Source organism: Dama dama, chromosome 20 (assembly GCF_033118175.1).
Source record: "Dama dama isolate Ldn47 chromosome 20, ASM3311817v1, whole genome shotgun sequence".
NCBI classification, from domain to species: Eukaryota; Metazoa; Chordata; class Mammalia; order Artiodactyla; family Cervidae; genus Dama; species Dama dama.
In genome coordinates, this window is record NC_083700.1 from 23,781,177 (window position 1) to 23,806,022 (window position 24,846).

The 24,846-nt window shown below is 44.5% G+C and overlaps 1 non-coding gene across 1 annotated transcript; it reads left to right on the top strand.

The window, feature by feature from the left end:
- The first annotated feature begins 22,564 nt into the window (after positions 1 to 22,564).
- On the top strand, positions 22,565 to 22,686 carry LOC133041862 (small nucleolar RNA SNORA26). Its single transcript, XR_009689416.1, has one exon. It is a non-coding gene; the product is annotated as a small nucleolar RNA SNORA26 (small nucleolar RNA).
- Positions 22,687 to 24,846: the final 2,160 nt, after the last annotated feature.

A 24,846-nucleotide genomic window follows, 5' to 3' on the forward strand; every position in this document is an offset into this window, starting at 1 on the left:
AGCTTTGTGATGACCAGTACATGGACCAGAGCTTTCTAATCCCCTTTTCTTTCTTACCTAGAAAGAGTGGTGCTTGGTTTCCAGAATCAGGGTTGGTGGTAAAGGCCCAGTTGGTGCAAGAAAGACCAAGAATGGCTTTGCTGTCACCACACTCAAGATGCTGGTCCAGCTGCCACTGCAGACAATCGGTCACGTGGGTACTTTTCTGAAGCTGTGCCTGTGAAGTTGGCACCTCTGACCCTGGGAAACTCACAGGTTCCTGGTGACAGTCCTCCCAGGTGTCACCTGAAAGGAAAAGATGGTTCAGTAGGACCAATGGAAGCTTTTTCTTGCTAAGCCCTCCCAGAGGGCCCATTTCTGTTGTCCTAGCCCATAAGTGAAACCACCCAATAACCCAGACAACAAAGGCAGACATCAATGTGAAGAAGATGCCATATTTATGGCTGGGACTGGGGTGCGGAGAAGGCAGGTGATAGGCTGCAATTTCTTGAAATGAGAAATCATCCACTTGAGTCTAGAGGGATTGGGTGACACAGGAGGTCAAGCCTCTTTTTCTGTTATTATCCTTAGTCTTGGAGCCTAGAGAGAAGGTTTTAGACAAGCCTCTAGGCATGGGGGAGAAAGAGTTGTTGGTGTCTACCTACAGGAATAAAAGAACAGGAAGAGACATATGGCCTGAAAGCTTCAGGTCCTACTAGAATTTGAGCCGAGAAAATACAGTACATTCCAGACCCTTTTGAACTTCCTTGCTTGAAAATGTTTGTCTACCCTTCCACTCACCGTACATGTACATATAGAATAAAATCCATTCCCACGTGGGGCAGAATGGGGATGGATGGTATTAGCAGCTAGAACTAATGGGGGAGAGGGCTGAGACCCTGTTGGAAACATCTTTGTGTCTCTTTAGAGAGATTATATAAGTACACTCCTTCAATACATGTCCCTCCACTGGTGCCTCGACAGTGCTCGTGATGAAATCTGTTTATATATTTCTACTGAGAAATGAGTACATATTCTCAGAACCTGGGCTAACCAAAGGCACGAAGTACCCTCCTCTGGTGCAGGTCAGGCTGCTGTGAGGTCTCGGCCGCCAGGGCCTGCTCTCCATTGCTGCGGGGCTCTCCTCTCACCTCCTTATGCATCCGCACCCTCAACAAGGTTTGTTTCTGTAACTGTCTCTCATGTGTCTGTTATCTCTCAGTCTTCCAGAGAGCATCTGAGTCTGACTCTCATCAAAGATTCATCCAACCTCCTTCCAACTGCTTTGTCTGATTCAGTCCTCTCCACACTCTCAAAGGTCACCTGGCTTATCACCCCCCAATCCTGTTTTATGACATGCTCCTCAGTTTATGGAAATTCATCCTCCCTTCCCTGCTACACAGATCTAACCTCCTCACCCGCCTTTCCAGTGCTCCTGTCTTCTGTCCCTCTTTCTTCTGCAACATCACTTCCCACAACTCCCTCTGCAAATCCTCCTAGGACTCAGGCTGGCCCCTTTCTGACCCCAGCCCTGTACCAGGAGCCTCTGTGAGCTTCCAGGGCTTTTTCCTAAAGCACTTCTCTCAGTCTGGTGTGCCCTTCATATTTCCACCAGGCAAACTTCATTAAACATTAATCATCATGTTTTAGGACACTTCATCAGATTTTATGACAATTCACATTGTGCTGAAGGGTAAATCCTTGTATATCAACAAATTTGGTGTTTGAAAGAACTGTCAAAACTAATATTCTCCAATGTTATTATGAATCGATGTCTAGGATTGTCTTTAATTAGCATTGTGTAATTTCATCATCTAATTTTATTTGCCTTTCTTGAGAATGGGTTTTATTAAACCTATGCTTTGAATATTCTTTGCATTGACAGAATATATTATAACCAAACATTTTATCAATCATTAACAATACTGCCCAATATTGTTAGTGTGGGGAAGAGCCTCCAATAGAAGATCAAGATGCAATTTAAAAATCAAGTGTCTGTGTTGTTTCTGCAGGGTTCCTCCTTGTACAGAGAGGCCGGGGTAGGCCTGACTACTTGTACCCGCATGGCTGCATAATGGCTATTCACACTGTCCTCAGGTTATCATGTGAACCCAGACGCAGGATGGATCCCTTATAGTTAGATATTCTATTCATTCATCTCAATCCATCTGTGGGGATTTGGCCTTTCCTGGCCCATTGTCGACAATGGACTCCCGGGACTGGGCCATATCACACACTCACAAACATCTCAGACACATATCTGAGTCACGTGTCTGAGCCTCACTCATCCTCTTCATGGGAACCCACACCCGGCGGTCAGTTTTTCTGAGATAGAGCTCCACAGTTTTCAATGGCTTCAGCACAGCCAAATTCAAGGTCTACCTGGACCCGTCGTGAGAGCAGGTGACCTGGGGGCAGGAGTGGGGAGCGGCGTGGACTCTCACCCTGGCTGATCCCAGAGAGAACTCCGTGGAGCTGTGGCTCCACCTTGAGGGGCCGGGGAGCTGCTGGCTCTGCCCTTGGGACACAGTGCACAGAGGGACTGGGAGCTGGCAGGTCTGAGTGAGGGACCACAGGGCTTCTCTGCAGCCCTCTGGCAACTTTCTGTTGAAGATTAAGAAAGTTGCAAATCATTTGGTTAGGGCAAAGAGAAACACGTGAGCAACATCCTCTCTGAGTCACTGATGGTCCGACTGCTGAGAGGAGAGGACAGAGCCTGAGCCAGGGAGTCGGGCCCAGGAGAGGTCAGTGTCCCACCTGCCAGTGGCCAGGAGTCTGGGCCCAGTGAAGGGACCTGCTGATCCTCAGTGCCCTCGGCTCCACCATGAGGCACCTCAGCTTCCTGAGAGGGTGCCTGGGAGGGCTGAAGGGGTTATAGTGCACTAGGAGCTCGCTTAGGAAGAGCATGGAGGACAGCAGGTGCACAATAACTGTGTGTTCCCCTTCTGGTTTGTGAACTACTGTGATCCTGAGAAAGCCTTTGCTTCTCTGCTCCTCAGGGAAGAATGAGAAATAAGAAAGAAACTGCTTCCAAGGTGAAAAGGCACCAACTGACTGATGGACAACATTTATATGCCAAATATCATTTTAAAAGAAGTCAGATAAAGTCTGATACATAATGGAGTTTCTTCTGGTTTATCAAGATGTTCTTATGTATCAAAGTCCTAACATTAAGAATGCTTCTCCTAAAGAAAAAGTAAAAAAAATATAGCCCAAGAAGGATTTCATATTAGGTTTTAATTTCCACACCCTATGAACTCCTACCCAAGGGGACCTGGCTCATAAATTCGGTCAATTCCCCCATCAGACACACAGGTTATAGATAGTTTCCAGGAGATTATACCACTGAGATTGCATAAAACATTGAAACTATAAGCAACACATGGAAGACTCCTTTTTGCTGCGCAAAGGATGAAACACAAGGGTGATTCTAGAGGATACAACAACAGAGACAGATATTTGGCTTCATGGAAATGACAGGGCATAGACAGATTTGATGCTCAGGATCTAGTATCTAAATGCTTCAGAGGGAGGTAGGCAGCAAAGGGGTAAGAATCTGGAGTTGGGGAACAATATAACATGCATTACAAATATGGAGCAGACAATCATGAATGCAAAGCCAGAGAGCTTGCATTTTCAAGAAATACAATTAGCAGCAAAATTTCATGACTATAAGAATTCTTATCTTGATAAAAAGAGCTCTGTTACACAAATTCCTGCAGGTGAGACAGTGGTAGCTGAGATTCTGCCCTTATCCCTCCACTTGCCCTCTCTGGTCTGACTTGATACCACAAGCCTGTCCTGGTGAGATGAGTTCAGGTGACAGAGGGCAGCCTGGGGCAAGAAGAATGCAAAGGCTCATGATGCCTTTTATAAGTTCAAACTGAGAACATAGTTATAATCTACTCGAGCCTAAGAATCTGTCTGGGAGTACTCACCGTTTACATCTAGAGCCAAGAAAACTTCTCTCTTCTCTGTTGGGAAGGAGACACTCCTAGAAGGATGACAGGAGCCTTCCAGATGATGGCCAATAGAAGCAGCCAGATAACATTCATCCACTGAGTCCTGGTGGACTACATTCTCTTCTACCACCAGCTGCTCCATACTGAGATTTGTGGGGTTGGGAGAGCAGATGGTTAAACAAGAGGGATTAGTCAACCTGGAGTCATAATTGGTTTTGATGGGAGGGTTAAGTGACATGTAGGGAAAAACAAATGGGGAGTCCCCTTAAAGGGAGGCATAACAATCCCCCCACCCACAAGCCCCATCTGGGGCCTGAAGGTGCTTGCAAAAGGAAAGTGAGAGAGAGAGTGAGGGAGAGTGAGCATGAGATGCTCTGAGCACAGAGAAGAAATGAGTTCAGGGGGAAGGAGAGGAACCACCCCAGGACACATAGTCATGTCGCACATGCCCTCAGAACATAAAGGGAGCTTCAAATGCACCATAAATTTTGTTGAAATTTACATGCTGCATCCAAATGAACACCAACTCTGGCAGCATAATGGACTCCTAGAAATCTTGTGTCTGCAAGACCAAGTTTTCTAATACTGCGATGGGACAGGAATTTTTTTTCCTAGTTACTTTTCTTGCCACGAAATACCTGCCAAGGTCTTAAGACCAAAGACAGAGGCAGATAAGTATGGCATGCTGGTTTTAATGAAAAGGAGAGGACAGAGGAGTACAAGAAATCCTGTGGCTGATCAGTAGCCCTGCTTCAACTGACTGCAAGTCACTATAATTGAGAGGGATTCATAAAGGGTGAAAACAGACAACCTTGTGACAGGGACAGTTTGTGGTGGTCTGAATGGAAGGAATAGGCATGGTCAGCACTTTCTGATTCCCCTACATGTGAGATGACCAAATGTCACCACTGATGTCAGACCCACGTTTCTCCATAGTTACCTAGAACAGATGATGTCTTGATTTTCCTCGTCCTCAAGAACAGCAAGATTTTCTATGGATAAATTCAGACAAGTTGAGAAACATTTAGCAGATCTCATTGTGTAAATTAATAATCCAGTGTCTAATACTGCCATGGGGACATTTATATCAGCAGTAAGATGATAGGCTATTTAAGGATATTCCAGATGCCTCAAGTTGGATCTCTCAGACTCTCCTTGGTTTACTTTCCTGAGCCATCAGGCAAGATCTCCCTTCCCTGGTAGATCCTCAACACAGTATTCTCTTCCAAGTCTCAGTAAAAAGTTAAAGATTCATCTTCCCCAGATGGTCTGGGGAATAGCCCACAGCATTCTTGCAGAATACTGTAATACTCAGGCTTTTCTCATCATATGCTGACTGCTTTAGCAGAATGATGAGTGGAATGAACAAAACCTCGAGTCACATGAATCCTAGTTGTTACACGGACCCTTCAGTCATTCATGGGGTGGGAAAATGCCAGGGCTCTGCCTTGCTTCATGAAACACACACGCAAGGTGATGGGAGGGCTCTCTGCATCCTGGGGCCCAGATGATTGGTTTGCTAAGACAAGCAATTTAGAGAAGCAGACACTGGGGGTGCCAGCAGTGACACCAGGGGAGAACAAATACTGACGGCTGTGAGCACCTGTGCGAAGGCGCGGAAATTCAAGGGGCACTTTGGGTGTGAAAATGGGAGCCTTGTGGGCAAGAAGAGACATCGCAAAGGAGTCAGGAGAAAATACAGTCATCTCCAAACACCTGCACACATACAAGTGAGTGAGTGTGTCACACCAGCCTTGGGTCCGTGATCTAACTTGGGGCCTGACCCATAGGCTTCACCTGAATGAAGAAGACAGCACAGCTCCCAGACCCACCTGATGTCTGTACTTAAAACTCTACCACAGAGTCTGATTCAAATCACTGTCTACAGAACTTCCAACAGGGATGAGAAATCTCAGCACCCCAGAGGCGAGGAGTACGAAGCACACGGGGTCTACCTGGGCATCCAGGTGGAGTTCTATCACAAGAAAATACTCACTGGTTACATCCCGAGCATAAGAGACATCCAGGTCCTCAGGTGAGAAGATGGCTGTGCTCCTATAAGGCCAGAAGGAGTCTGACAGGTTAGGAAGCACCGAGTAAGTCAGATAATAGTCATCCAGAGAGTTCTGTGGGACACCATCTTCTACCATCTGTGGCATCTGTCTGCTGAACCTGGTGGGGGAGGGAAGGCAAAAGATTAAGCCAAGACTGAGCAGAAACTGTACAGTTCTATCTGGTTCTGGTGGAATGTTTGAGTGGCGAAGCACGCCAAGGGTCTCTTCCATTAGAGAGAGAAAAGTCTGTTTTGTGTGTGAGACACAGCGTGGTTTCACAGGGGCAGAAGAGAGAAAGAGCAGTAGGTGCTCAGCGCTCTGGCCAAAGAACAGGCTGATGAACAGACTGAATTCTCTCTGATGGTGCGCTCATGCCTCACATACAAGACACAGAACACTGGCTTTCACACTTCCATCCACACTGCATTGACATTACTATGACACACATTCCAGCAAGCTAACACAAACAGACAGCAGATACGCATCTCACTCTGTAAACCACACCTGATATAAAGGTTGAGTACAAAAACACCAGTCTGACTTAGTTCACCCGGGTCAACTGATTTGGGTTTTAAACTTGACAAGTAAATAAGAAATGGGAAACAATAGAAGTACCACAGTGAAAGCAGAGAACATTATGAGAAAGGATAATAGTGATGGGCAAAACTGCCAACACAATATATTCAGCACTTTCTGGTTTTCCCTGGATCGGGGTCTGTAGATGTCATCACTGTACAAGGAGCCCACAGATATTCAAAATTACCTCGGGGCAACCACCTCTGGTCCTTTCAGGTCATCATGATCATTCTGCTTTTCTGCAAATAAATTAACAGGAGAGTTTTATCAGGCAAATGCCTTTCAAAAATGCCCAATGCTGTGCCTATCTTCACAATGTGGTAATAGGCTGTTGAGACAGAAATCATCCAGGAGGCCCTAGAAAGAGCCTCATAAGAAGGCACTGGGTTTCCTTCTTGAGCCATTGGGCAAATTTCCTTGATATCATATGCCATTGGGAGAGTATCCTGGTTGTGATTCTGTGCAAACAGCTAAATAAATCCTTTTCCCCACAGTTCCTGGGGAACGACTTTGCTACATCCTCAGCCTGCTATAATACTTAGGGTTTTTTTCATCTGAAATGTTGTTTATTAATGGGATAAGTGATTACACACTGAGATTAAATGGAAGTGGAATCCATACACCATCAAGTCAAGTGAATCTCAAAGCTGCAAACAGTGGCCATTCATCAGGTTGGGAAGTTCCAGGGCCCTGCCTTAGCTCAGAGAAACATACCAAAAGATGACAATGTGGCTTACCTTCTGGTTTCAGAAGACTTCGAACAAGATAAGTGAAAGGAAAAGAGAGAGCCTATGGGTTGACAGAAGTGAACCAAAGTAGTGACATCTCCAAAGGTATAAAGAAGCCTGCCAAAAGCCATGGACAGGTGTAGGAGCTCAGGGACATTACCCAGAAATGAAAATTAAAGCATTTCATGTGAGATAAGAGGTTCACTCAAAATTAGGAAGTCTGAACGGTACCTCCTGTGCCACAGCTGCTGAGGTACATGTGAGTCTGGCTGGACCACCTTGGGTAGAGTGGTTTACCCCAGGGACACCCTGACAGTGAACTTAGAAAAGTTCATTCATAGAATGTCTTATTTTAAATGGAATTATAGAGTCTGGTTCAAACCAGGCTTCAGGATGTAAGCATAAGGTCTATTAAAGGGGATTAATTCTCCAGGAGTAGACTAAGAGTTGTAATGAAGAGTACCTGTGAGACCAGTTGGAATTTCATCCTCTTCAGCATGAGAGCAACCACAGGCTCCATCCACGGCAGACTCCACATTCTCTTCATCAAATGCAACTTTCCCATCACTGTAAGGCTGGTTGCAGGCAGAACCTTCCTGGGGAGTGGAAGCTACTGAAACACATTCATCCTGGGATTGTGGGAACACCACCGTCTTTTCCAAATCCTGCACGTTCACACTGTGTCAGAGGGAGAAGGGAGGACAGAAGATTAAGAGGACTCAACTCCAAGCTATCTGGCTGGTTTTGAGGACAGGCATTGAGAGTGGTCACAGAAAGCAAAAGGGCAGCCCCCTTAAGGAGGGAAGTAACTCCTCCTGCTGTGGAGTGGAGTGTGTCTGCCCTGGGGTGGAATAGAGACAGCAGGTTCTCTGGGCACTGGCCACACAACCAGTGGTTGAAGGAGGAGACAGAACGTTCCCTGCATGCTAATGTCATGACCCCCAGCATACACAGAGGACTGGGACAGCAGTTCAAACTTTTCTGCACACATTGTGTTGATCTGGATATCCTGTGTCCAAGTCAACACAGCTGTTAAGAAGTTAAAAACTTGTTTGACTTTGGACCCTATTCCATTCAATTAAAAAATTTTTATTTGCACAAATATACCTTCCAAATCAGTTTTTCAGAGTTGGAGAAAAAGGAGTTGTAGACTACATATTCTGCCTTCAATAACTATTTCTTCAATATTTTGTTGTAATATGAATATCGTTCTATTTTCTTCCTTTGAAATCCAATATTTGCCAACATGCTGATGCCAAACCAGTGTAAGACCATAGGATCTCACCCTACATTAACCACTCAGGAGAAAGCACATGAACACAGGAACTCCTAGGTTTGGTTATTTCACCTGGGTCAACTCACTGTACATTACTAAGCTTGAAGGATTAAAAAATTGAAATGCAGAAACTTGTGAAACATAAATAGACAACATTGTTAAAGAGATAATTGCTGTTGAATGAATAGATGAAAGAATTACATAGACTACTTTCTATTTTCCTTTGGATCTGAGGTCTCCTGCTGTCACCACTGACATTCACAGCCCACAGATCTTCAGATTACCTGGGAAATGTGAGCTCTTGTCCACTCACTTGCTTGTGATAATTTTCATTGTCTAGTAAGAAATTCAGAGACAGCAGGTCATAATAAAATCAGACCTCACACATATCTACTCAGTAATCATATATACAACAAGGACTTTAATATTCTCATTGTAAGACCTTAATTCTTTAGCAAAGTGATTCTAGGACACTTAAGTCTTATGAGAATTAGACTGGACTGCTTCCAGAGCCATTGAGGAAATTTGCTGCTTGATCTGGTATCTCTCCCAACATCCTTTGTTCTGAGTCTGTATAAGCAGTTAAAAATGTATTTTCCACAGAGATGCTGGAACATGAGCTGAGTTATTTTCTAGAATTATTTCTGTAGTACTGCTTAGTCCCATCAGATTATGTGGTTGTTGATTGTTTAGAGGAATTTATACTTGGGACTAGAGTGATAGGTGAATTGTGAAAGCCTTAGCCACTCAGTAATATCTGTCTCTTTGTGACCACGTGGACTACAGCCCACCAGGCTCCTCTGGCCATGGAATTCTCCACACAAGAATACTAGAGTGGGTGCCATTCTCTTCTGCAGAGGATCTACATGATGCAGGGATTGAACCTGGGTCCCTGCATGGAGGACAGATTCTTTACCATCTGAGCCACCAGGATAGCCCAGTGAATTGTACTAACCCTCAAATCAAAAAGAATCTTTGGTGCTACACAGAAACCATGGCCATTGGAAGCTGGAGGAACTGCCAGAGCCCAGCCTTGCTGCATGGAAACATCCAAGCGAGGCAATGGTACAGTTGTGTCTGCCTTGGTGTCAGATAACATCTTAGCTAAGACCTGCCAACATCAAGAAAAGGGAGACTGGGGCTGAGAGCAGTAAAACCAAACCTGGAAATCACCTCTCCTTATAAAGAGGCAAGTCCGTCATCATTTCTGGAGAGGCCAGGAACATTTACAAAAATTAGATCACTGCAGTTAACAATACACTGGCTCCAAACTAGTTCTGACAGATACCTCCTGTGGATTTCCAGCTGAGGTGGGTGAGAGTTGTCAAAACTGATTTGGGTCAAATGCCTGACACTGGGGTCAGGGTGACAGAGGCAAGCCTGGAGCCAAGAAAAGAATGAAAGCTCCCTGACCCACCTGATGTCTCTGTTCCATAAGAGAGCCTTTTCCCTGGTTTCGACTAAGATGTATCTATACAACCTGTCCTCAGAGATGAACTTCCTTGGTCTACACAGCTTGTGGGGAGAAATAATATGGGGGCTACCTGAGATATTGGTTGGAATTTCATCTTCTTTAGCATGAGAGTAACCACATGTTCCATCCGGATCAACATCTACTTCCAGTTCATTAAAGTTAAATTTGTCATCACTGTAAGGCTGGTGCTGATCAGAACTTCCTTGGAGAATTGAAGGCATCAAAACACATTCATCCTTGGATTCTTCATGCACTTCCTTCTTTTCAACCTCCTGCAGCTCCATGCTGTGCCAGATGGGAAAGGAGTGACAGAAAATTAAATTAAGAAGATCTGACCCCAAGCCATGCTGGCTGGTTTTGACAGGAGGCATGGGGAGTAGTCACAGAGAGTACAAGAGCAGGCCCCTTCAAGACAGAAGGAACTATCCTCTCTTATATGAAGTGGAGTGTGTCTGTCTGGGGATGGGAGAGGGGGTCAAGCAGGTACCCAAAAGAACAGCCACAAAGTTCTGATGTGGAAGGAGCCTCAACCATCCCAGGATGGTACTTTCAGGAACAGGAAGCACAGATGAACTTCCACACCAAGTGCTTCCCCACAGGTCCTAAGCCATGTTGAATTTAAGATGAAGTAGTCAAGTGAATAAGGGCTTCCCCGGTGGCTCAGGAGGCTGAGTGGCTCCTGCCAATGCAGAGATGTGACTTTGAACCCTGGCCAGGAAGATCGCTTGGAGAAGGAAATGGCAAACCACTCTAGTATTCTTGATGGGAAAATGCATGGGACAGAGGAGCCTGGCATGCTCCAGTCTGTGGGGGTCACAAAGATTCAGAGACAACAGAGCAACTGAGCATGCACAGTGAAGTGAGTACAGATATTAAAGCTTTATAGCCTCTCTGAGATGTTCTACCTTCTCTTTAGGAATTGAAGGGCCTCTAAGGCCTCTTTCACTTACTAGTATCACAGACAACTAAATTTCTTTTTTGGACAGTTGTCCTGGTGTTTAACTTTGCTAGGTGCTTCTCTACTAATTCTGTTGCTAGTTACCTTCCTTCCAAGGATTGAAAACAACTGTGTAGAAATCGATATTTATCTCACTTGGACTTCCTGTAGAAGAGAACAGATCCTCTCTGTGTATACAGGAAATCCTAAGGGTGGTGCATTCACTTTGGGTCATACATACAAGTAGCACAGAGACAGCAGACAACCAAGTTACAGGGACACTTCCATGTGGGTTGAGTGAAGTAAATTAATACCATGTGAAGTTGTGCTTATACTGACATCTGGCATGTGACTCTCTTCAGTTCACTTTTGTGACCCTGTCCATGTTTTCCCTACACATTACCACCTCCTGATAGACAAACTGAAAACCATAACCACAGAAAACTAACCACTCTAATCACATGGAGCACAGCCTTGACTAACACAATGAAACTATGAGAAACGCCATGAATGGTCATGGTGGAGAGTTCTGACAAAACATGGTCCACTGGAGAAGAGAATGGCAAACCACTTCAGTATTCTTGCCTTGAGAACCCCATGAAGAGTATGAAAAGGCAAAAAGATAGGACACTGAAATCTGAACTTCCCATGTCGGTAGGTGCCCAATATGCTCCTGGAGATCAGCGGGAAAATAACTCCTGAAAGAATGAAGAGATGGAGCCAAAGCAAAGACAACAGCCAGTTGTGGATGTGACTGGTGATGGAAGCAAGGTCTGATGCTGTAACGAGCAATACTGCATAGGAACCTGGAATGTTAGTTTCGTCTTTCAAGGCAAATTGGAAGTGGTCAAACAGGAGATGGCAAGAGTGAACATCGACATTATAGGAATCAGCCATCTAAAATGGACTGGAATGGGTGAATTTGACTCAGATGACTGATATATCTACTACTGTGGTCAAGAATCCCTTAGAAGAAATGGAGTAGCCATCATAGTAAACAGAAGAGTCCGAAATGCAGTACTTGGTTGCAATCTCAAAAAGGACAGAATGATCTCTGTTCGTTTCCAAGGCAAACCATTCAATATCCCAGGAGTCCAAATCTATGCCTTGGCCAGTAATGCTGAAGAAGCTGCAGATGAACAGTTTTATGAAGATCTACAAGACCTTCGAGAACCAACAGCCATAAAAGATGTTCTTTTCATTATAGGGGACTGGAATGCAAAAGTAGGAAGTCAAGAAACACCTAAAGTAACAGGCAAATTTGGCCTTGGTGTACAGAATGAAGCAGGGCAAAAGCTAATAGAGTTTTGCCAAGAGAATGCACTGGTCATAGCAAACACCCTCTTCCAACAACACAAGAGAAAACTCTACACATGGACATCACCAGATGGTCAGCACCAAAATCAGATTGATTACATTCTTTGCAGCCAAAGGTGGAGAAGTTCTATACGCTCAGCAAAAAGAAGACCACGTACTGACTGTGGCTCAGATCATGAACTACTTAATGCCAAATTGAGACTTAAATTCAAGCAAGTAGGGAAAACCACTAGACCATTCAGGTATGACCTAAATCAATTCCTTTACAATTAAACAGTGGAGGTGAGAAGCAGGTTTAAGGGACTAGATCTGATAGAGTGCCTGATGAACTATGGACAGAGGTTGGTGACATTGTACAGGAGACAGAGATCAAGACCATCCCCAAGAAAAAAAATGCAAAAAAGCAAAATGGCTGTCTGAGGAGGCAGTAGAAATAGCTGTGAAATGAAGAGAAGTGAAAAACAAAGGAGAAAAGGAAAGATATTCCCATTTGGATGCAGAGTTCCAAAGAAGAGCAAGGAGAGATAAGAAAGCCTTCCTCAGTGATCAGTGCAAAGAAATAGAGGAAAAAATAGAATGGAAAAGACTAGAGATCTCTTCAAGAAAATGAGAGATACCATGGGGACATTTCATGCAAAGATGGGCTCAGTAAAATTGTATGGACCTCACAGAGCAGAAGATATGAAGAAGAGGTGGCAATAATGCACAGAAGAACTATACAAAAAAGATTTTCATGATCCAGATAACCACGATGGTGTGATCACTCACCTAGAGCCAGACATCCTGGAATGTGAAGTCAAGTAGGCCCTGGGCAGCATCACTATGAACAAAGCTAGTGGAGGTGATAGAATTCCAGCTGAGCTATTTCAAATCCTAAAAGATGATGCTGTGAAAGTGCTGCACTCAAAATGGCAGCAAATTTGGAAAACTCAGCAGTGGCCACAGGACTAGGAAATGTCAGATTTCATTCAAGTCCCAAAGAAAGGCAATGCCAAAGAATGCTCAAACTACTGCACAGTTGCACTCATCTCACATGCTAGTAAAGTAATGCTCAAAATCCTCCTAGCCAGGCTTCAACAATACCTGAACCATGAACTTCCAGATGTTCAAGCTGGTTTTAGAAAAGGCAGAGGAACCAGAGATCAAATTGTCAACATCCGTTGGATCAATGGAAAAGCAAGAGAGTTCCAGAAAAAACATCTGTTATGCTTTATTGGCTATGCCAAAGCCTTTCACTGTGTAAGCTGAGCAAAGTCACTTCAGTTGTGTCCGACTCTGTGCGACCCCATAGATGTCAGCCCACCAGGCTCCCCCGTCCCTAGGATTCTCCAGGCAAGAACGCTGGAGTGGGTTGCCGTTTCCTTCTCCAAAGCATGAAAGAGAAAATTGAAAGTGAAGTCACTCAGTTGTGTCTGACTCTTAGAGACCCCATGGACTGCAGCCTACCAGCTCCTCCATCCATGGGATTTTCCAGGCAAGGGTACTGGAGTGGGGTGCCATTGCCTTCTCTGTTTGACTGTGTGCATCACCACAAACTGTGGAAAATTTTTAAAGAGATGGGAATACCAGACCACCTGACCTGCCTCTTGAGAAATCTGTATGCAGGTCAGGAAGCAACAGTTAGAACTGGACATGGAACAATGGACTGGTTCCAAATAGGAAAAGGAGTATGTCAAGGCTGTATGTTGTCACCCTCCTTATTTAACTTACATGCAGAGTACATCACGAGAAATGCTGGGCTGCATGAAGCACAACCTGGAATCAAGATTGCCAGGAGAAATATCAGTAACCTCATATATGCAGATGATACCACCCTTATGGCAGAAAGCAAAGAAGAACTGAAGAGCTGCTTGATGAAAGTCAAAGAGGAGAGTGAAAAAGTTGGCTAAAGCTCAACATTCAGAAAACTACGACCATGGCACCTGGTCCCATCACTTCATGGCAAATAGATCGGAAGACAGAGGAAACAGTGTCAGACTTATTTTTGGGTGGTCCAAAATAACTGCAGATGGTGACTGCAGCCATGCAATTAAAAGACGCTTACTCCTTGGAAGAAAAGTTATGACCAAACTAGATAGCATATTGAAAAGCAGAGACATTATTTTGCCAACAAAGGTCCATGTAGTCAAGGCTATGGTTCTACCAGTAGTCATGTATGGATGTGAGAGTTGGACTATAAAGAGAGCTGAGCACCGAAGAATTGATGCTTTTGAACTGTGGTGTTGGAGAGGACTCTTGAGAGTCCCTTGGACTGCAAGGAGATCCAACCAGTCCATCCTAAAGGAGATCAGTCCTGAATATTCACTGGAAGCACTGATGCTGAAGCTGAAACTCCAATACTTTGGCCACCTGATGCGAAGTTCTAACTCATTTGAAAACACCCTGATGCTGGGAAAGATTGAAGGTGGGAGGAGAAGGGGACGACAGAGGATGAGATGGTTGGATGGCATCACCGAGTCAATGAGCCTGAGTTTGAGACTCCGGGCATTGGTGATGGACAGGGAGGCCTGGTGGGCTGCAGTCCATGGGGTCACAAAGAGTCGGACACGACTGAGGGACTGAACTGAACTGATAGATAACCATCACCTGGGGGTTGGTGTTTCTTGTGCTTGTTCATCGACTTCATCTTCATCTTCATCAGTTTCTGCAAACAAAATTGGAAATACGCAGTCAGCTTCTAGTCACTTCACCCACTGCAAACACAGGGACTCATGGTCCAGGACCATAAACATCTATGTGTGAGGCAGTATTGTATGGGCGTTTTAATGCATTGTCTTTAAACAGCTGCCCAAGCATGGATCTGAACCAACAGGCAGTCTGTTTCTAAACTGGTAGATCATCCTCAGGACACCTTCTGCTTGAAACTGGGCAAACATTTAAATTGTCTTTTCTCCTTATATCACCTCACATTGTTCACCTCCTATCTCCACTTCTACAAATGTATCATCCATCCCGCCACAAATTCTGCCAATGACACAGCCTCTATAAACCTTCTCAGGTCTCACAAGATGCTGTCCTTGCTCTAAGGAGAACAACCACATCCCACATTCCTCCATCTGGGAACATCCTGGCTCTTCAAGGTCGCTTTTGTGTGTTATCTGGGAAAGTCTCTCCATGGAAAGTGAGTGCTCCAGTTTAAACCATTTTCCCAAGACCAAGTCCAACTCTATCAAGTACCTTATCCAACACCACAAAGTGAAGGGCTTTCTCTTTTCTGCAGTGTATTTGTAAATATTCCCAAATTTCATCACTATAGCTCCCATCAACAGATTATTTCATCCATTTTACAGATGAGAACAGTTACTATCATATGGAAAAGCAATCATTCTCACGCAGTTATAAACACAGCACTCAGTCTGGAACCTGGGAACTTCCAAGCTTCATCTAGGGCTCTATTCACTCTAACAAGCTGCCTGTCACCTGCTCCTTTCTGTGCTTTAATACTGGCTGGATGTTGCCTCCTGCCCCAGTGGCCATGGTCCATCAGGAAGGAAGCAGACCATTGGGATACGCTGACTTCCACCCTGTGCATTTCTCCTCTGTCCTCTTCCTGAGACTATCCTGCTCCTACATAGCCCCAAATAGGACATGAAACAGGAAAGCTGATAAACATTCCCAGTGGAGGTGTTCATCTTACCACCTGGGGACCTAGGAGAGGATCAGTGCTCTCAGAGTCTGTGGCCCCCTCACCTGGGCTGAGCTTGCAGGCAAGGCGCTCTGCCAGGCGGTATCCCTCAGACAGGCTCTCTCTGAAGCCCTGCCCCTGGTGGTTGTCCAGGTCACTGTGGGTGAGGAGGTCCTTGAGGTGCTGCTTGAGCAGGACAGAGTCATCTTTCCCATCCTGTAGTGTCTGCCGTAGCTGGGTCAGCTCTCGTGCCTGACTTCGAATTAGGACGTCAGACGTCCTAGGTGGAAAAGAAGACACAATTTTGAAAGGCAAAGAGTTAGATGAAAGATGGTTAGGGATTTCTCTGAGAACATCCCTAAGGAGGCCTCGAAATAGAATTCTGGCACATATCTGATGACCGGCTCAGTCACTCAGTCATTTCCGACTCTTGCGATCAAACGGAGTATGGTGCACCAGTTTCCTCTGTCCATCGGCTTATCCTGGAAAGAATACTGGAGTGGGTTGCCATTTCCTACTCCATATATGATGACTGGCCTATGTCAAAGACAAAGAAGGTAAGCAAAGGTTTCCCCTGTATCAGCCAGTACTCCTGTAAGATTCCGTGACATTCCATTCATTTTGTCCTTCTGTAAAGGTAACCTAATGTCTTCTCTGGAGGCTCAACTGGTAAAGAACCTGACTGACAATTCAGGAAACACAAGAGATGCAGGTTTGATCCCTGAATCGGGAACATTCACTGGAGAAGGAAATGGGAACCCATTTCAGTATTCTTGCCTGGAAACTTCATGGACAGAGGAGCCTGGTGGGCTACAGTCCATGGGGTCATAAAGAGTCAGACACTACTGAGTGCACACGCATGCATCAATGTTTTCCTAAATCTGCATCATGAAGATGTCTCTTCAGTTCCTCACTCGGCCATACCCATTTTTATTAAAAAATACACAAAATATTTTCTGTATTTTTAATGTGGCAATATAAAGTATTGTCCAGTGAATGACACACAGCCAGATACAGAGTGTGGACACGTATAGCTGGTGTGAATTGGGAAGAACGTAAGAATGACAGGGTTAAGAAAGCATTCCAGGATGTAGTCAGTCAGGAGGCGGTTGTGATTTAAAGGCAGATAATGTACCGATGGCACAACATTGTCAATGAGCTAAGTGCCACTGGTTCACTTGAATGTAGTGTATTTCATGATGAGATTCAAGTCACTAGTTTATGAAGGCAAAGTAAATTACTTCCTGAACAACAACTGGAGTCCATAATTCACCAACTGGTGTTCTCCACCTATTTTATTATATTCTGCCCTGTGCCTGCGATGAATATCCCTGCCCGCCTTACCTCAACCTTTCATCAAGTGTTGGCTTCTCTGCCAGCTTCTCTGCTGGCCTCCGCACCTCAACGGGCAGTTTCTCCCCCAACACGGATTCAACAATGTCCTTACATGCTTTACAATCTGAGGAAAGAGAGACACTGCATCAGGGAAAGCCGGCCTTGCTGCTGTGGTCACTGCTTTCAAGGGAGGAGGATGGGCCACATCAGTGGTGGATGTAGCTCCTTCCCCAGTCTCTATGGAGAGATTTCCACATCTGATTCCTCAGCGTCTGTACCGAGGTGACTCCCCATTTTAGAGCTAAGGAAAGAGAAGTTCCTAGGCACAGAACACAACTAGAGAAGATGAACTACCTTTTGGCAAAGTCAGAATTCACATCCCCTGAGACTGACCCTGAATCCCGGGCCACTGACCCAGGACCTGCAGCCTCTTAGGTGAGACGCTGAGCGGGGGCCTGGGTGGCGAGTCCTGTGGGGTCGGGAAGGCTCCTAGGACTACAGGACTGCTGGTTCCCTCATGATGGGATCTCAGTAACGAACAGGTGTCTCATATAAAACTCACCTGGACACACTGGTGTGAAATAGAATACATGAAACCATAAGGACCTGAAAGAGATAGGCCCAAACCCTGAGAAAGCCTGTGCCATTAGCAACAGTAGAACTATGAACTAAGTGTATTTACACTGAGCCAGGCACTGTTGTCAGAGCTTTGTCAGATTTACTCAGTATTCACTACAACTCAAACAAGAGTTCCTATTACAGCATCACACGGACAGAGGAGGAAACAAAGACACAGAAAGGTTCCCACCAGGGATGTGAGCCCAGGAAGCCTGGCCCAGAGTCCACGTCTTTTACACTGTGCTGTGGTGTGAAAGGTGACCCTGACCTCCACACCAGGGTCCTGGTGAGACATTTCTTCTTCACCAGGCTCACAATGTCTTTCCTAGAATTTTGTGACTATCATAAGGAGTGGTGTAAATAAAACTTAGTTTGTCCTTTCCCCAAAGCTCATCATTTCACTTTCTTAAATAGGAGGCTTTACCTCTTACGTCTCTCTGTGTCAGTCATTTTTCATTGACTCCCTCATCGCTTCATTGAAAATGACTGTAGGAAAGTGACACAGACACAAGTTGTCAAGATTCCTCTCATCCCCTTGTTGTGCATGTACCCTGGTCATGACTTCTTTCCTTACTCCAGGCCCCTCTTACTGAACAGGCAAAAATGATTCCAATTTCCAGGCTGACTGTGCATGCAAAGGGCCAACTCACACTCAGCCTGAGTTTTTACTGGGGCTGGTGATCTCCCCCCACTTACTATCATCTTCATGTTGGTCACACAACTTATAGCATAGACTCAGGGTCTCCGGACTCCTGGTCAACCTATATCACCAAAGTTTCACCAGCTCAAGTGGGGAGAGAGGGGAAAGTGCGGATTGTCTGATTTCACCAGAAACACCTTCACTCTTGCCACAGAGTCACATGGCTTTCTTGGACTCAGGAAGGAGAACCTGCACCGTCAGAAAGCACGGATTCCTTCTCACCAGGGAGTCCCTGTCATGATGGCCTCAGTTTCAGTGAGAAGCAGATTCATCCTTAAGCTCCTTTAAATCATATACCCTGTTTCTCACAGTGTGTAACCACACATTACCCCAGTGCAGATAGCACAGGGCTTTGCCAATGGAACTTCAGGGAACCTCGAACTGATGGAGTTCATTAGTCCCAGAGGTTTAGCCAAGAGGCATGCAGGATCAGATACAGAACAGAAAAGATTCCAGTCAACGCAGCTTAGTTTGCGCCTGAGAGACACGGGCACTCCTGTGCTGGCACCAGGAATCACTGTCTGGAATTTTAACTCGAAGCTCACCCTACACATCACTAAAAACTTGGAAAAGTGCCTCACTCCTTGTGCCTCAGTTTTCCCAGCCTCAGGAACTGAAGGCAAAAGAGCCACACTACTACCTTTCCTGCACTGTGGTCAGAATGGAATTCAAAATGACTAAGGGAAAAGGAGACCAATATTGGAGACTTACAGTTTCTTAGAGGGAAGACAGTGATCATTCATTGCTTTGGTGTCCATGATCCCGAGGACTTACTGTATTTCTGCAGATGGTTGGCCAGGGAGTAAGCAGTAGCTTGGGATACGAGGAATTTCTCTGTGAGGTCTCTGAAGTCCTGCTTGTACTTTTCCAGCTGCAACTGAAGCTCCTGGTTGATTTCCATGAGGGTACATTGTGCCCTCAGATCCGATAAAGAGGGAAGACATACTGCCATGGTGACATGTGGTAGAAGAGGTAGAAGCCAGGGGTGGGGAGGAGATACCCAATATATGGGGGATTCAAACAAGCAAAATCACATTGGTTTAATCAGCACTGAGGGATGACAAAAACGGAATTCCTGACTTACTTTTGGGAACAACTAGAGGGTTCTCAACCACAAAGAGAAGTTGAAGATGCCAGAGCTCAGAGCCACAGGTGCTGTGTGGGGCTCAGACTAAGACAGGAGTGAAGGAGAGGGACCCAGCGTGCTAGGTAACCATCTGGAGTTGCCATAACAGAACTAGTAGGGGGAGGGGTTCATGGAATCTTGGGGGCCCCTGCCTTCCAGGTGCCTAGGCCATGACCGTTTGTGAACATCACTACTGATAGCACCCAATCCCTCAGCAGCCACTCTTGGGTTGTCTACATACGTTCCGATACCACTGACCTATCTCCTTCCAAAAACTATCTCAGCTGAGTTCCCATTGTTCATTCATCTGTGTATAAAAATATTCATGGTAAATATACTTTGCCAGCAGGTCTTAATTCCTGTCGGGCTGTCATAAAGTCACCTCAGTTCAGTTCAGTTCATTTCAGTCGCTCAGTCATGTCTGACTCTTTGCAACCCCACGGACTGCAGCACACCACGCCTCCCTGTCCATCACCAACTCCTGGAATTCACTCAAATTCACATCCACTGAGTCGGTGATGCCATCCAACCATCTCATCCTCTGTCGTCCCCTTCTCCTCCCGCCTTCAATCTTTCCCAGCATCAGGGTCTTCTCCAATGAGTCAGTTCTTTGCATCAGGTGGCCAAAATATTGGAGTTTCAGCCTCCGCATCAGTCCTTCTAGTGAATATTCATGATTGATTTCCTTTAGGATGGACTGGTTTGATCTCCATGGAGTCCAAGGGGCTCTCAAGAATCTTCTCCAACACCACATTTCAAAAGCATCAATTCTTCGCTACTCCCTTTCTTTATAGTCCAACTCTCACGTGCATACATGACTACTGGACAAACCATATCACCTCATCTTCTCTTTAAACCGATCTTAAGGCTTTTCCACAAGTGAAGGACATCAACCTTGTAGACTGTCATGAACTTCTTCTCTGGGTCTTCTCCAGTTTAGTCTGTGTCCTCAAAACTGTAGGATACAAATCAAAGTACGATACTAAGTGAATAAATAATTTTTAAATATATTTTTTGTCCCATCTCAGTGCTTTTGCTGCATCCTGTTGTTATGTCATTTTCTTCTCTTTGCTGGGCAGCATGTTGTCTTCAGAATAAACTTAAGTATGATATCCCTACTTTCTAAATTCTTCCTCTGGGTCTGGGTTGTTTTATTTGATTTTTTAAAAAATGTCACTAAACACTGCATTTCTTACTTTCACTTATGTATTTCACTGTAGCCTCACAAGAGCTCTTTCCAAGCTGTCAAAGTGACTAGAAGAGTTTATGTGTATATCCTTGAAAACATGGTGTGCTTGTGCCATCACTTCATTCTTGTCTGACTCTTTGTGATCCCAGGACTGTAGCCCGTCAGGCTCCTCTCTCTATGGGGATTCTCCTTGCAAGAATCCTGGAGTGGGTTGCCATGCCCTCTTCCAGGGGATCTTCCTGACCCAGGGATCGATCCCGCATCTCCTGTGTCTCCTGCATTGCCGGCTGATTCTTTACCACTGAGCCACTGAATACATGGGGTACCTGTCTGTTTAGGAAGATCTGACAGCCTCGTGCTACCGTTCTGTGTTCACTCAGTTCACCCACATATTGAACAGACCAGGGCTCCAGAACAGTGTTTGTGGCACACACTTTGACCCATCTCTTTGAGTTTTCCTCCTGCCATTGACCTGTGGTTGTATTCCAGATACAGAGCATGGTTAAGTTCAAGGTCATAAGTCAGGGATCATGATGATCCAACATAAGTGAACATAAGTATTATGTTCAGTGACATAGAAGCTGAGTTTGAGGAAAGAGAGACAGGCAGCCCTGGGATAGTGCTGGTCTGAACCAACTCTTCATTTCCCTAGCATCTCTTCTGACCTGGGTCTTGTGAGTCTGAGCCTTGGGGAACCCCTATAGCATCCGTCTCTTCAGTTTAGCGGTTGGTATAACCTGCATGGAGGGTGAAATGGGTGTGACAATAGGCCACTGAGCATTTGTTCATGTTAAGGTAAAAGACACAAAACTGGAACAACTATTTATGAAAGCTTATCTTCCCCACACCCCCACACAATCCTCCAACTACAATGCTTAGTGATAATTGCTGTGTGAGATTCAGCAAAGGCTTTAAGGAAATCTATTTTCCAATTTCTGTGGGGCCTGACATTCTATGGGGGAAAGAAAAATGTGTCAAATTTCTTCATTATAAATAGGATGAAACCAAAAAAGCTCACAGAGGGTTTGACACTGGGATGAATTTTGCCATGCTAACAGAAGTGTATAACAGGTACAGTTCATTGACTGTTACCATGCCAGGCATTTCACACATATTATGATACTTTCTTTTATCATAATCATTCAAGGTAACATCATTTTAGAAGAAGTACATTAAAAAATTTATTCAACCAAAGTTAAAATTAAAAAAAAAAAAAAACATTTTATCAAGGCAAGTAAGCTATTGCTTTGCATTTTGTAGGTAGGAGAATTCTATTGTGTTTATCCTGCCTTTATCTCATTTCATACTCCTCTGTTTCTCTGTGACCTGACTTTATTCCTAGAGCCCTACCTTTTGTCAACTGAACCATTTCTATGCACTGAGCAATAGCAGAAGTGAGGGCTGGGCCCTTCTAAAGGCTCCCTGAGCGCTGACGTGTCTCAGGACACCAGACACCGTCTGGAGGCAAGAGCAGCCCGTCTGTCAGAACGTGTGTGTGCTAAGTTGCTTCAGCCGTGTCCGACTCTTTGTGATCCCATGGACTGTAGCCCTCCAGCCTCCTCTGCTCATGGAATTTCCCAGGCAAGAACACTGGAGTGGCTTGCCATTTCTTCCTCCAGGGAATCTTCCTGACCAGAGATCAAAACCGTGTCTCCTTCACCCTTTCCATTGCCCTTTTAAGGTTGATGCAGTGCCTTAGGAGGCTAACACAGGAGGGTAAAGAAAGTCTCCATAAAACCCAGAGAGGGATTTTTAGAACTCCTCTCTGGATCCTGTCTGGAGTCACAACTGAGTCGGAAGATTTTAAGTCTTAGCACTTACTAGTATGTGTATAGTTAATACCTAAGTCATTAAATTTAAACTTGACCTTTGATTTGACAATAAAAAGAAAAACAAAAAACCGTGTCTCTTGCATGTCCTACATTAGCAGGTGGGTTCTTTACCACTAGCGCCACCTGAGAATCCCGTCTGTTAGAATGGGCAGCTGCTTTCCCAGCCCACTGAAGTTAGCAGGATGTCCCAGGACAGAAAGGGATCGCTTCCCTTCAACTCAAGAATCTTTTCTATCAGTGACTGTGCTCTATTGGGCCGAACTCTCCTGAAATTGAATGCTCTTGCTAACTTTTTGGTTTCTTGTTAGGTGTCTTGGGTATTTATAAAATTTGCTAACAAACATCTTTGTTGAAGTTTGCATTTATAGCAATGCAATTTATTTTTTAGAAAGTGGCAGCTTGGAGAAGATTGGTCCCATCAATGAGCGAACAAGGGTGAATTTAGCTTTCACTCAAAACCAGACTGAGTTAAAAATTAGGCCTCTCACTTTCCTCAAGGTGGATGGTCAGCTGCCAAGGCATATGTCCCCAAGGACTTGTGTCTCTGCTGTAAACTGGACAAGAGTAAAATGGGGTCAGATGGGCCTAGTCCTTCAGTTCTAGAGTCTCCCTATAGTTCTCTGCTTTAGTCACTGGATTGGAAACACCCTTGTGCTTCTGCTGTGTCCTACTTCTGTGTTTGGGTAAAAGTTATACATCTCACTGTATTCTGTCCCCAAGCTGATCATTGTAAGAATCACTAATCTGAGTTAGTACCCAGACAATTGCACACTCCTCTCCTAAAGCAACTGTGGTTCAGCGAGTTGAGGTGGGACCTGGAATCTGTTTGTTAAAGGTACTCAGGTGTGCACTTAGTTTTACCCACTGATATCATTGACCTCCCCCATGATTCGAGGGGATGATTATTTCATTTATGGTACTTTTTGTGTTCAAAATTGACTGGTGCCAAAAACATAACTCTCTGCTGCTTTGCAGTTCAAGAAACTGAGGCACAGAGAGGGTCTCTAACGGGCCAAGACCCCCTTGCTGTAAGTGCTGGAGCCACACCCGGGTAGCATCCCTTCTACCCCGAAACCCCAGCCTACATTTTCCAGTTCACTCTTGTGTCAGATTCTTCCAACTAGCTGTTTCCTTCACCTATACTGCATTTCTACCGAAAACTTCCCCAATGTATTAATACTTTCTCACTTGATACTGTTTTTCACAACAGATATGTTTCAGAAAAGTCTGTCATTACCCTGTGATGCCTATTGGTGACTTTATTAAAAAACTGAATATGGGTGTGGGTAACTTTTCTATCTTTCCTCTTTCATTCATCAATTTGTGTTCTGTTTACTTACACCAGTATAGTGTCTTAATTACTGTAGTTTTAACCTGAGTTTTGAAATCTAGTAGAGTAAATCCTCCAACTTAATTCTCCTTCTTGGCTAACTAGTTTTGAAATCTAGTAGAGTAAATCCTCCAACTTAATTCTCTGTCTTGGCTAATTGAGATACTTTGATTTCTACTTACATGTTATAATTTGCCTGAAAAACTATACCTCCCCCCAAATGCCAGCTGCAATACTATTCAGAAGAACAAGGATTTAATATTCTAAAAATATTGTCTTCCAATCTATGAATATAATGTATATTTCTCTTTATTTAGGTCTTCTTTAATTTCTCTTAGCAATAGTTTTCAGGAGTCGTCAGTATCTGTATTCTTAAGCATTAAATGATCATGGATGTTTCTCTCTATTATGTTTTACTGAATTTCATTTCCTAATACTGCTGGTATGGAGAAATGTGGTAGATTTTTATATGAGTCCTCTTGACTGCACCATTTAAAAATATACAACTAAATGCATTTTGATAGATGTATACACTATGGAAACCATGGCCAGAATCAAGATGCAGGGTGTTTCCATTGGTCACAACTTTCCTTGTCCCCCTTTGCAGTGCATCACGCCTTCAATTCTTAGCCCCAAGGAACCATTGCCAGTTTAGATGAATTTGCCTTTTTAACAAATTTATACACTGGAACAGTATACATACTCTTTCTTGTCTGCAAATTAAGCATTCAACATATAGTTAAGAGATGATGTGTGGAAAGCCTCAAAATTGTACATGCAGAAGAATA